This window comes from Thermobia domestica, chromosome 4 (genome assembly GCF_964235325.1).
Source record: "Thermobia domestica chromosome 4, izTheDome1.hap1.1, whole genome shotgun sequence".
Classification (NCBI taxonomy): domain Eukaryota; kingdom Metazoa; phylum Arthropoda; class Insecta; order Zygentoma; family Lepismatidae; genus Thermobia; species Thermobia domestica.
Genome location: NC_137457.1, coordinates 334,196,414 through 334,210,178, shown reverse-complemented (window position 1 = coordinate 334,210,178; position 13,765 = coordinate 334,196,414).

Below are 13,765 nucleotides of genomic sequence, written 5' to 3'. Positions count from 1 at the left end.
ATAGATGACCAATTTTTTAAAAAAAAAAGAAAAAAAGGAAAAAGAAAAGAAAATTGTATCAAAAATTACTTCAAGAATAAACTATTCCTTGTGAATATTTTCACCAGAAACGACTCGCACCACATTATAATATTGTTTACAAAATATGAACAAAATCGGCTGAGGAGTTTTTCAGGAAACTGAAACAAGGTTTAGGTACAGGTTTTAGCGTCCTTATCAGTAGAGAAATATAAATCATGGATCTATAGCTTAATGTGGGATCCGAACTTTATGAGCTCCTGTGCGGAATCGAACCTGGGTCTTCCACGCAAAAGACGCCTAGACAGAGTCAGATATCTTTGGTCTGGGAGATCTGGGTTCGATTCGCGGACGGAGCTCATGTGACAAAACTTGCTCGCAAAAACAAATTATCGGTTGTGGATATCTTCAGAAGAAACCACTGACGCCATAATATATATGCGAGAAGCGAACAAAACTGTAAAAGAAGCTTTTGAAAAAGTCTCACGCTAAGAATAAAAGTAACCCTATTTAAATTTTCACGGGAAATGGCTTACGTCACATGTCAATATTTATTTATGAAATAGGACCAAAAATCGCCTCATTTGTTTATGAAAAATTCAGTAAGTTACGAAAATGAATCTCGGCATACAAGATTCGCATTAAAAATAAGAGGATGCATACGATCACGTATCTCAGTGTTTCTGTAAATTTCTGTTTTAAGAGAGAAAAGGCCGGCATTTTCTGAAATTTTGTTCTTCAGGTGGAAACCGACATTCTCTGTTGTTTATGACCGCATCAACGGGAAATGGTTAACTCTTTTGAAATTAGTTTTGGAACGTAATTAATACGTACTTTAAGCTGCCATTTTATCATATCGCTTTGATTAAACGGCGTATCTTCAGGGGTGGGGGACCCAACTTTTCTACCAATCATAAAGAATCTCGTGGGTTTTTATCATTGCACCTTCACCCAAGTGCGTACTTTAAGGATGGTTCAAATATTTTGCATAAATTTATCCTACAGAGCAAGCATTTCAGTTAGTTATAAATAAATGGAGAGAATGAAGAACAACGTATTAAAAATAACAAGTTTCCTCATGTGTGGCTGCTTTAGTTTTCACTTCTCCAAAAGCATAGAATCTGTTAATGAACCTTATTCAGAACATTCGTCACGGGTCGTCTCTCTCACGAGACAAGAAACAGAATTGCTGTCTCGTTTCCCCAGACAAGAAATTTCTCGAATCACGTGGAAACATTAGTTCATTCAACTCTTACATATCAAATAGTGTTTTAGAGCTCTCTCCTGGCAAAGGAGTTAGCTTACGCGTCTTTCGTGTGGGATATCCGGGTTCGATTCCCGACGGGAGCTTATGTGTTTCGGAACCCACGTTATGTCCACCTTTCACGTCAAAACGGTATGTCCTCGTTTCATATAGCCTCGCTGCTGAAAGGAACGCTAAACTAAAAATCAATGGTAGTATACCCAGAGAAAGTTTAGTACCAGGGATAAAAGCCTTTTTTTTTTTTTTTTTTTTTTTTTTAGAGTTCATATCGACAAAAGAGATTGCGACCTCGATGTTGGATTAAGATTTTATCTAGGTGCAGAAGCTTAGTATATATGTGTGTTCGACCTTTAAAATCTTACATGATCTGAGTTCACCTCGGTTTCTATCGCTTAATTTGAAGTAGTGCTTTAGTACGAAAGGACCAAGTAGACTCTACTAATAATAATAATTATTAAGGATTAAAAATAATTAATAATTACTTTGGCAAATAAGTGCATTAGATTTAGGATCTAATAATGGATGAAGTAAGTCTAGGTAATAGTGATTCATAGCATAAAAACTATGACTTGATAAAGTGCTTGTAGCAACTGAATAATGGGTGATTATCAAAGTCTACAGATAGGCAACTCACTATAGAACATACTCCAATTATAAATGTTGTTATGTCACACTCTCTTCAGGACCTCAAGCATTCTGATAACTTCTGAATGAAATTAAGAATGACAATGAAGGCTCAAAATTTTGTGCATATAGTTACAAAATGAGATGAGAAAAATTTCGTAACAAAGGAGAAAACGTTTCTGAGAATCGAGACGAGACCAAAAAGAATCTTTGAAAAATCAAGACGAGACGAAAAATCCTTACTTTTTGTTTCTTGGGCAACACTTTTTTTTTTTTTTTTTTTTTAGAAAGTCTTGCTTTAAGTAAGTTGTAATGTCTATTACATCCCAGAGAAAGTTTGGTTTGTTATATTTACAACGTACAGGTCATAAAACCGAGGAGCCGCCCCTGGTACTAAACTCTGTTCGTTAATGTTTGAACTATTCACCTAATGCCTGCATGAAATGCCATGAAAAATAAAAGCTAAGAGCACCCGTTGGGAGTCATTGGCGGAATTCGCATCATCATTTGGTTGAGTCTTAACGAGGGAATAATGTCTCTGTGTGATATGGGGAGCACGTACAAAGCGAAAAACTTACATCTCCAGAAGTGCGAAACGAGTCTGTCAAAGCGGCGTCTGGAATGCAATATGTCATAAGTCTCGCATGCGGACGGGGAACTTATGGAACGATTTTAACATCAAGAGAACAAACTTCTTTATTGCTTCTCAGTTTGGCTTCTACACGTGACAATTGGAATGGAAGTCTCTCGGAAGACTGATATCTGTTCCTGTTGGAGAAGAATAAATCTTTGTGTGTCATCGATTAGAAAGAAAGCTTTATCCATTCATACTTTCGATTATAATGTTATTACTATGTTTCTTCTCTAAGTAACAGAGATGGAGTTGATCAGTGAGTCGTGGGTCAAGTGGGTCAAGGTTTGTGAGTGGGTTAGTAGGTCCTGGGTCAAGTGGGTCAAGATTTTTGAGTGGGTCAGTATGTCATGGGTCAAATGGGTCAAGATTTGTGAGTGGGTCAGTATGTCGTGGGTCAAGTGGGTCGAGTTTTGTGAGTTTGTTAGTAGGTCGTGGGTCAAGTGGATCGAGATTTGTGAGTGAGTTATTAGGTCGTGGATTTTTGAGTAGGTCAGTATGTCTTGGATCAACAGAGTGTGACTCACTGCGACCCACTCTCCTCAGTGAATTGTAGACAGCATCTTCTAAAACTAACTAACTAACTCTATGGCCTATGGAACCCGGAGGTTCAATGCCGCGTTCACAAAAGCTCTCCACTGACTTCTATCCTTAGCTAATTGGATCCAGTTTCTACTCTGTATTCCAATCTCTGCGAGATCCATCTTAATATTGTCCTCCCATCTGCGCCTAGGTCTTCCTAATGGTCGTTTTCCGATTGGTCTTCCAGTCAAGACTTTGAAAGCGTTTCTACTTTCTTCCATTCTAGCTACATGACCCGCCCATCTAAGCCTCCTAGACTTGACGACCCTAACAATGTTGGGTAAACCATATAAATTAAGTAGTTCCTCGTTATGAAGTTTCCGCCATTCCCCATTCCCGTTCCTCTTGGGTCCGAATATTCGCCTCAGGATCTTGTTCTCAAATACTTTCAGTCTATGTTCTTCCCTCAGAGTAAGTAACCATGTTTCGCAACTATACAGAACAACAAACATGATTATCGTTTTGTATATTTTAAGCTTCAAATTCATCGACAGAATTCGCGACGACAAGAGATTTTGAACCGAATAATAAGACGATTTCCCTGCTTTTAGTCGACGTTTAATTTCTTCGTGAATATGATTTTCCTCTGTTAATATTGATCCTAGATATTTAAACTATCAACTTTATCAAAAGTATTATTTAACATTTTAACGCATCTATAATTTGCTGTATTACGGTCCCGACGCACTTCCATGTATTTAGTTTTCTCTGCATTTACTTCTAAACCCATGTCCCTGCAAGCGTTTAATAAGGACTCTGCATTTCTTTCTATTGTTCTCCTATCATCTCCTATTAAATTTACATCATCAGCATATGCCATAACCTGGTGAATACCGTTCAACTGTAAGCCCTGGTTGCTATCTTTGATTTTCTTTATAGCCTGGTGAATTTGTTACCCTCAAAGCCTCAATTTTTCTTCCTTTCTCATTTGTTTCTATTTACTTACCTGAGATGAGTATATCTAATGTTAAGTAGAAAAACAACTTCAGGCACTTGTGGATATTGATATTTAATTGTAATAATAGTAATAGGCTTTGGAGATACAGCCGAATTTTATACTGTTTTTTTTTTTCTTTCTTTACATTCCTTGATTTGAGACTTCCAAATTTCATCCTATTTTCCACTGAAAAGTATTTGTACTCAGTCCATAGTTAGAAACACTCTTCTGAAAAATTTACAGAATGTGACTTAACGTGTTTTTCCCCTTTATCCTTCAATTATATATGGTAATTAAATTGAAATTCATCGTAATATGTGCCATGACAAACACTTTACCATTTTATATCGTAAAGGTCAGATCCACCGCTATTGTAACAGAGTGATGCTTGGTCGATTGGCCGTAGAAATTCAAACTCCGATTAGTGGTAATTTCACAGCCTTGTTTTATTACAAGTGTAAACTCTTTATTCAGTGGAGAGGAGGGCTTGGATCATGGGTCAGTGTTGATGATGGGTTTTGGTGGGTGGTGGGTCAGCGGGTCATGGCTCAAATTTTCATTGACCTGCGCCATCTTTGGTAAGCAACGGGGATAGGCAAACTGCAAAACACGTAAGAGTCGCATGTTGCATAAACGTCTATACGGAAAGATTTAAAGACTCAATCATTATTATAAAAGCAAGATAGCTGAGTCTGTCAGTCACGAAAATTCCTAATGGAGCATTGTAAGACTAGTACATGGTGCTAGCTGCGTTTCCTCGAAAGTTATGCCAAGAGATGTCTCTCGCGTTTAGGCAATTTGTAGACGGGTCGAAGGGAAGTAATCTCATTAGCAATATTATTTAGGCACTTGTAAATCCTCATGCGACGTTTTCGACAAAATCAAGAAAAAAATATACATAAACTTAAAAATGCATATCACTCTCAACCATAGTCGCGCCATACTACTGTGCTGCGAGGTTCGGAGTATGTACCGCAGAATTTTTGAGCCAATATAACAATAAAAATAGAAAGTAAATAAATAAATAAATAAATAAATAAATAAAAATCAACAAAGAGAGTGTAAATTATGGGTAATAGTTATTTAGTAAATAAATGTTAACAAAAAATGCATTATTAAAATTTAGAGAATAATCTGTCATTAAACGAAGATTGGTAGGAACTTTGAACGTATTTTATTTAGTTGAGAAACGTTAAGACAGTCTTAAATTAACATGTCATACTTCTGAGCTGAATACAGCGAATGAAGCTGTGGTTTCAAATTTATACGATATGGCTTCACTGTCCAAAGAATAGCTTCCAACTGATCCATTAATTATCTATTCTAACTGGAAATGGTACAAATCAACTAACTTTGGATTCAGTATTAATCAACATAGATCAATAGCGGTAATAAAGTATGTAGCAAGGAGCAGTTTTTTGAAGTGGATTAAGCGTGCAAAGAATTATTTTCTCTTCATCCATGTCTCTTCACTAAAAACCGGAATTACGGTTTCAATATTGGTTTTTATAAAGCAAAATCCGTAACAGGCGCCAAGAAAATTTTTGTTTATTTACATGGATTCACACTTCAGTTATATTCTCCACTTTTACCTCAGAATGAAACAAGAAATGCGACAAATTTACTAAAACTTCTTCTTTTAATATTTGTTCGGAAAAGTGGAAACGTTAATTGGAGGCCACAATTATTTCTCGAAATGAACTCCAAGTGACAAGAATAGATTTCATGTAAGCTTTTCTTTTATTGAAACCGGAAATTCTTCTTCTATTAAAACCGGGACATTTTATTCGTCTACTGAAATCGGAAAATTTTCTATTGAAACCGGAAGCTATTCAATTGAAACCGGAATTTCTTATTTTTGTATTGAAAATGGAAGCTGTTACTGTCCTATATTGAAACCGAAAGCTCTTATTTTTCTATATTAAAACCGGCAGCTCTTATTCCTCTATTGAAACCGGCAGCTCTTATTCATCTATTGAAACCGGCAGCTCTTATTCATCTATTGAAACCGGCTGCTCTTATTCCTCTATTAAAACCGGCAGTTCTTATTCCTCTATTGAAACCGGCAGCTCTTATTCCTCTATTGAAACCGGCAGCTCTTATTCCTCTATTGAAACCGGCAGCTCTTATTCCTCTATTGAAACCGGCAGCTCTTATTCCTCTATTGAAACCGGCAGCTCTTATTCCTCTATTGAAACCGGCAGCTCTAATTCTTCTATGGAAACCGGAAGTAGTAATAAGTGTACAATACGTGAAGTACTTTGGATTGTGTGGTGTGATATTTTCTCTATTAATAGTAAAACGAGAAGTAGTAGTAGATTTCTATCACTTCTAGGTTTAATAGAGATATTAGAGCACACATGGAATATATTCTTGGAACACTTGATCCATTGGAAACAAGCGTCCTTTTTTACTCTAGAAAAATCAACGTTAATCCCAGATTTCCGATTCTGCTACACAAATTTAGAGAGGAGATGGAATATATTCTTGAAATGTTTAATTCATTACACGAAACCACTTTATGCTATCCATAAAGTTCTTATTTCATGGTAATCGACGTTAAAACCGGACGTGGTTCATTTCTACAACACCCGGTTTGAATAGTTGTTGAGAAAAAGATAGCATCTGTTCAAAAAAACGCTAAATCTTTTCGAAAATTACCGCTTCCCGCTATCGTTCTTGGTCTATTTAAATCAATATTGAAAGAAGAAGTTGTAATGAATTGATATTACTTAACGTTTCAGTAGAATGGAATTTAAATGTGTCCTTGGGGCAGCGGTGGCTCAGTGGTAGAGCATTCACCTCTGGTGCTAGGGGTCTCGGGTTTAAACCCTGCTCCCGCTAAGTGAACTTTGTGGTGGACAAACACCGTGTGCGTGGGTTTTCTCGGGGTTCTCCCGTTTCCTCCCACTTTCTTCATTCCACCATTTCACTCATCTCTCATCATCACCGTCTCCTTTAGCCTAACCGGCATAACCGTGGGACGTAAAACTCAAAAATTTCATTTCATTTTTTTAAATGTGTCCTTGAGGCATTCAATTGATTACGGAAAATCATTTATCCCTGTCTATTACGGTTTTTATTCTATAGTAATCAACGAAGCAACCGGAAGTGGTAGGTTTCTACCACTTCCAGTATAAATATCGCTTACATCAACGAACCGGATTCGTAAATTTTGATCCTCTATCCCCGAACCAAATTTACCGATGGCTCATGAAATAGTTCTGTTTCTTTTATCCCTTATATGGGTAAGAAAGCTGTTTCGGTAAAGGATATTCTTCTAATTTCAGTGTTAACTGCTACAGATCAAAAGTTCTCAAGGTTAACGAGAAACTATTTTCGATATTGATTCAGCCTCCCAGAAACAAGTTCTATATCCAACCTTATCCCTCTATTGAAGAGGCTGCCAACCTGAGAGGTTTAAGCAGCGAGAAAGGGAGTACAAGTTACTGACAAAAATAAAATGTGAAATTATGATAAATTACTACTTGAAATTACCATTTACAATTTAATTTTGCCGAGCTCCACAAACGCTACATCTTTGACATTAACCAAAGATGTTACAAACTTCAAACTGAAATAACTTAATATGTTGGAAACTTCTATGCTTGGGGCCAGAGCGTAGCTTATCTGAAATTTGTAGCACCGTGTATTAAGACAACTTAAGGATGTATTTACGAACTTCTTTGGATATTTTTGACGTCACACCACCAGCTATCAGAACTCGAGGTGGTATTAATTACAAAAATGTCCTAAATTGTAATGGCACAGAAACTTAATCCTAATGACTGTCCAACATCGTAAATAGATGTAATAGCCACTGACTAATTCAGCTTTCATGATTTCCTAACGTTCACTTTTCACTATCAGATCTTTTTTTTCGAACTTCCTTAGTCAACTCTCCGTATCCAACCAGCACGACCCTTTTAAGAGAGGGGACCGCGGTGGCTCAGTAGTAGAGCGTTCACCTATGGTGCTTGGGGTCCCGGGTTCGATCCCAGCCCCCGCCAAGTGAACTTTTCGGTGGACAAACATCGTATGGGTTGGTTTTCTCGGGGTTCTCCCACTTTCTTAATTCCACCATTTTCATTCATTACTCATCATCACCGTCTCCTTTAGCCTAACCGGCATAACCGTGGGACGTAAAATTGAAAGATATCATTTCATTTCCTTTTAAGGGATCCGGACGCTTTCTGGTTGTAGCGAAGAGCTTAGCTCAAGCTTTCTTATGAAATACCTTAGTCTGTTATTTGCTTATAGGAAAACTCCCTATAACTATGATGTGATGCCTACGTTACATGACTTTTTTATTTCCTTAAACAAATAGCTTGATTGTTGCTTCCTTATTTTAAAGTTCCATTTTTTTTTTTAATTTTGGTTATATTACAATATTTTACCTTTGGCATGGGAAGGAAAGAGCGAAGGGTTTACGAAGAAAACGCCAGGTAAAGAAGGTTCGATTCAATATAGAAATCCCATGAGTTTGAAGTCTACAGCGGTTTCAATATGTGGAATGCAACTCATTGTTTTAATTTCTTGCTTTGTTAACATCAGCTTCTCGAACTTCTTTCCTCGTTACGCCAATTCTCCAATTCCTTCTTCTCAGATCAAGAGTTTCTGCCGTTTCGTTTGGACTTTGGGACTCTAATGTTTTCTTGAATGATGCAATGGACTTCTCGTGAACTCGGAAATTAGTTAATCACATTTCCAGAGAAGCTTCACTTGACTCTTCCCTCCAATAGAAGAAAGACTTTTCCAAAACTTTGTTCATTTCTTTCGGTTTCCTTTTTCCTCTGTTTGTGTCCGGAGGAAATCGAGATAAGAGGAAAGAAGAAAATTTGTCGTTATCTCGGTCTTAGTTCTCAACTACGAACACTTTTGAAATGGAGGCATTAACTATTAACACAAGGATCACCTGACGTTGCATCTTCGTTTTAGACAAAAACAGATTTAACAGAATTCAACTAAAAGAAATACGGTAGAAAGCATTTACCTGTATCACAGATAGGAAGCATTAGAAGTTTTAAAATAACAAGTTTTACACTGTATGGAACTTACTGTGAAGTGTTTTCGAAGTTTTATGCGCGTAATGCAATTATCATGTACTAAATCAACTGTGGGATAGCTCAAACAAAACTTAAGGAATCAACACAAATATCTAATTTGTTTTTTAAACCAAATCCGATTAGAACAGAGGATTTTTTTATCAAGCTTTGTTGCTAGTCTGATATAAAAGAAGTTGAATAAAAAGTTGAAACCATTAAAAGAACTGAATGAGTTAATGCAAAAATGGCTTCATTCAAACAAACTTAGTTTCGAGAAAAATAAGAAACACATTGAATTTTTGAAACTATAAAATCAAGCTGAACCATTTTTTTTTTCTCGTGTAGATGAAAATTACCTTAATCGAATGCTGTATAGGAAGACTATGTTTATGCTTATTTCCATGGTAAAAACAAAATGCTTTCTGCTGTAGACAGAAGCCTTTCTTGTTTGTAAATTATAGACGAATGCAGGTTATTTGATTTAATTCTTAATTTGTCGCTATTATTCAAACAAAACTGTGTTAAGAAGCCAGGTTCCAGACGTTTCAGGTCTGCCAACCGAATGGGACGAAATCAATAGCTATTGCCACTAACATATAAAAGAAATATAATTTTCCATACAGAAGGGGCTTGACTTTCACTGACTGAAGCCCATGCTGCCTACAATAATCGAGATTGACATTTGTTTGTAAAATGTTAGACTAATGAAACTGAAGCTCTTTATGCATAGACACATAGGTATACCTAATAAGGACAAAAATCTGATGTTAACTCAATTTTCTCATTTTGGTAACTGAAGCCTTTTTTGCATGAACTAATTCAAATAAAGAATGAAGGAGATAGTGAAAGAGTGGTAGACTTCTAAACTATCAGAATTAAGTATTTTGTTTTAGTTTAATGCCCTACTATTATGCACCAAGGCTAAGAGAGGACAATGATGATAATGGATAAAATGGTGAAATGAAGAAACTGGGAGCAAACGGAGAACTCCGAGAAAATCTACGCAAAGACCGCTTGGCACGAGCTGGGATCGAGTCAGGCACCCCATGCTCCAAAGATGATGAAGATTAAATATTGAAAATGAAAATGGTTGGCTTATCATTTCTTGTTTCAATTATGGATAAAATTAGAAAAGAAATCTGTTCTTGGACGCTGAGTCCATATCAAAAGCAATTTCACGCCATTTTCTATCGTTTTTGCTTTTGGGATTCTTCAATCCACATCTTGAAAATGTTTCTTATTGTTGTTTCCTTGTGATAATGTTGAATTCACAATGGAAAATCCTTTCTACCCTTAGTGAACAATATTGAAAGTCAGTGACTGAGTTGGAAGAAAATCTTTCCGAGAGTCAAAAATGAAAGTTTTACAGAATTTATAAGGCAAGACTACAAAACGTTATGTTTTTAAGAAATTACTTTTTAAAAAAAAATGTAATTGTTCGTCACTAAAAAGAAACGCTCTCATATGTTTATACAAAAAGTATTGTATATGAGAAGGCTTTCCCATGTTTTTCCTTTTAGTCATGCTAAAATAGTTTTTTTTTTAATAATTTCTTGGAAACAGAATTATTTTTTACTTTTTCTTTTTATAATGATTTATTTTTGTTTTTAGTGAGATTTGTTTTATTCTTTACATTTATACACAATTTGTTCATGACTTAATTTTGCTCTCTTTTATACTTAGCATATGTTCCTCATCAAACGTTCACCAGCCTTGTGGTAAATTCTTCTCTCTCCTTCATCAAGGAGCGTTAGACTCCAACGTACGACAACACTGAAACGACGAAACGACGTCAGTGTAGGGAAGCAAGCTCCCTGTATACTCATATGAACTCCTTTCCCAAATTTCTATGAATCCCGAGTTTATCCCATTCCTCTTTCATAAGACTAGATGCACATTTATATGATAAGCACTCGTCCAGTCATGCTATTCGACCATCCTGCGTGGCAGCTACAAAGTATCACCTTAACCAACTGCAAATCATTCAGAACAGAACAGTCAGAGCCATCATCAGACATTCTTTCAACATCAGACTGGAGCAAGTTCATGAAGATTTGGAAATCTCGTTCCTAAAGGACGTCAGGATACACCGCTTGGCAGACTTCTGGGAAAAACCAAACAGTCCTCACATCTCCAGCTCTGGATCCACCGATCCCAGGAGACGAATATACAAGATGCCGAAACCGATAGAGCCACGGTGAACCCAAAAAGTAGAGAAAATTACGAAAGGAATGCGCTACAGTTCGACATTCCGTGCACATCCAATAAGTTTGTACATCCAACGACGATGTAAAACTCAAAGGAAAGGCAAGAGTTACGGCCCGACAATTAAATGTTTGTTTGCTCATCTTTAATAGATATTTTTTTTAAAAAAATAATAAGATTCGTACTTCTATTTATCTATATGTATAAAGAAAAGAAGTCCTGAGTAAGTGAGGATCAACGTCCAGGTGGAAACTTGAAATTTGGACAGGGCTAGGGATTGTAACTAAGGAAAGGTTTCTGGAAATTCTACGCGGAAGGGATGGAAATTATTACATTACATTCTCGTTGTGTTGGAGTCTCTAAAGATTAGAGCAGCGTTTCCCAACCTTTTTCAACCTGCGGCACACTATGGGTGCAACTTGAATTCTCACGGCACACTCATAGATATTATTATTAGTAGTAGTAGTAGCAAATAGAAAATGCCGTCGTATTTTTTTTCTGTGTTTACTGACCTCCTTCTCACAGAGAAGAAACCTCGATCACTGGTTTTCCCCCCATCGTAAATCATTATACTTATTTTTCATATTAATTTAAAAATAGAAAACGATTCGAATGAAACATAGGACTCAGGCTTTTAAAAATACACTTTGTTTTTGAAGACTGTATCCAACCTTTCACTAAGGAAGATCACTAAATAATAAACGAACAAACAAATCTCTTGTACTTTTAAAACAGATGGAGGTAATTTGTATGAGTGTTTGCTTTGTCGAAAGGATAGAATGAGATTTTAAAATTTCAAGTTGCGAAATAACCTGTAACAATAAAGAAGCAATAATGGTCATAACAATGATAATAAATACTTTTTTTGAAAATTAAAAATGTACAAACAAGTAACACAGTGTGAAACTTATAATTTATTAACATGGTTAATATACGTCACAGTTTTTAAATATTAATAAAATTGTTTTCGAAATACAATCGAAGTATGTATATAGAATAATATATTACAATTACACTATCTTTTCCATTGTAGAGGTTCATAGTAATGTGAAATATAAATACACATTTTTCCTTCTTGTAATTTGTTTTTGCTATATAATTAATAATTTTGTTTCCATTTCCTCGCGGCACACCAGTGTGCCGCGGCACACTGGCTGGGAAACGCTGGATTAGAGTCATAAAATATGGTATTTGACTTCTCGTTTAAAATAACAAGACTTTTAAAGTGTTTTTTTTTTTAATATTGTAATATACCACATATGGATCTATTTAGAAACAATCAACATGTGTTTTTATTTACGAACAAAACCATGTGTATCCTACTGAAACACGACAGAGACACCAGCGACACACTGGGACAGTTATACAACCAGGAGGACCATAGCAACTTTTATCAGTCTTCGGCTGGTCACCTCCACACCTTTAGCCTGCTTGAAGCTCTAGCAGCCATCTATCCCAGAAACCTTTAGCTTGCTCGAAGTTCTGTGAACATCCTTTCCTAGGCTGCTTGTGCCTTGGGAACCCTTTCTCTGCCCAGTTACTAGAGCATTTTTATGTTAAAGTGATTTTGTATTACACCATTTACAATAACGAGATTTTTATAATAAAATTCGATAGTGGGAGAAAACGTTCCCGTGTATAATTTGCTCTGCCTAAGAACTTAACAATATTTAACCTACAAAGTAAGAAAATGGGGTGGACAAGTAGCTAAAGGGTAAGATTACAATTATTACAATCGGTGTCCATATTTGAGAATCCCTTAAGGCTACGGACGAGAAATTAAGTATTTGAACTCTCCATTTAAAATAATTAAGTATGTGTTTCAGCGCTTTTAGATGTTTGACCTATAAAGAAAGAAAAAAAGTATAGGAGTGGTTTCCTAAAATCCCATACGAAACTTTTCAGTCCACACGAATTCTATATATATATATATATGTTTTCAGTAGAAACGGCCACATTTTTTCGAGAAATACCTTTTCCAAAAATGAATCTTTCGAAAAAGTAAAATGAAAAACGAAATTTTTTCGAAAAATCGAAAAATGAAATTTCCCAAAATTGAAAAACATATTTTTCGAAAAAGGCCATTCCACAGATAACTTGAATAGGTTCATCACTTTTGATTATCATTCTTTTGTTTGAAATAGTATCTCCTAGTGGTTCTATTTAAATAAACATAATCATGATCTAACATGTTAATGATAGTCTTCGGAGCAAGACTATGAAACTCTTCAGGACTTGACAGTGTGAATACCATAATTATAAGCGTGTTAACCAATAGTTCCGAGACGCGTAGACAGAATTATTAAGATATATTTCTTTAAACATGTTTCTACGGACGTTCTATTTTATAGGAAGTCAGTGTCTCTGACCTTTAGTTTCGGTACGTACCTAAACTACTTGGGGAAAGTGGAAAAATAATAGAAACCTTTTCTAAAAATACTTTTAAAAAGTGCTAAGCA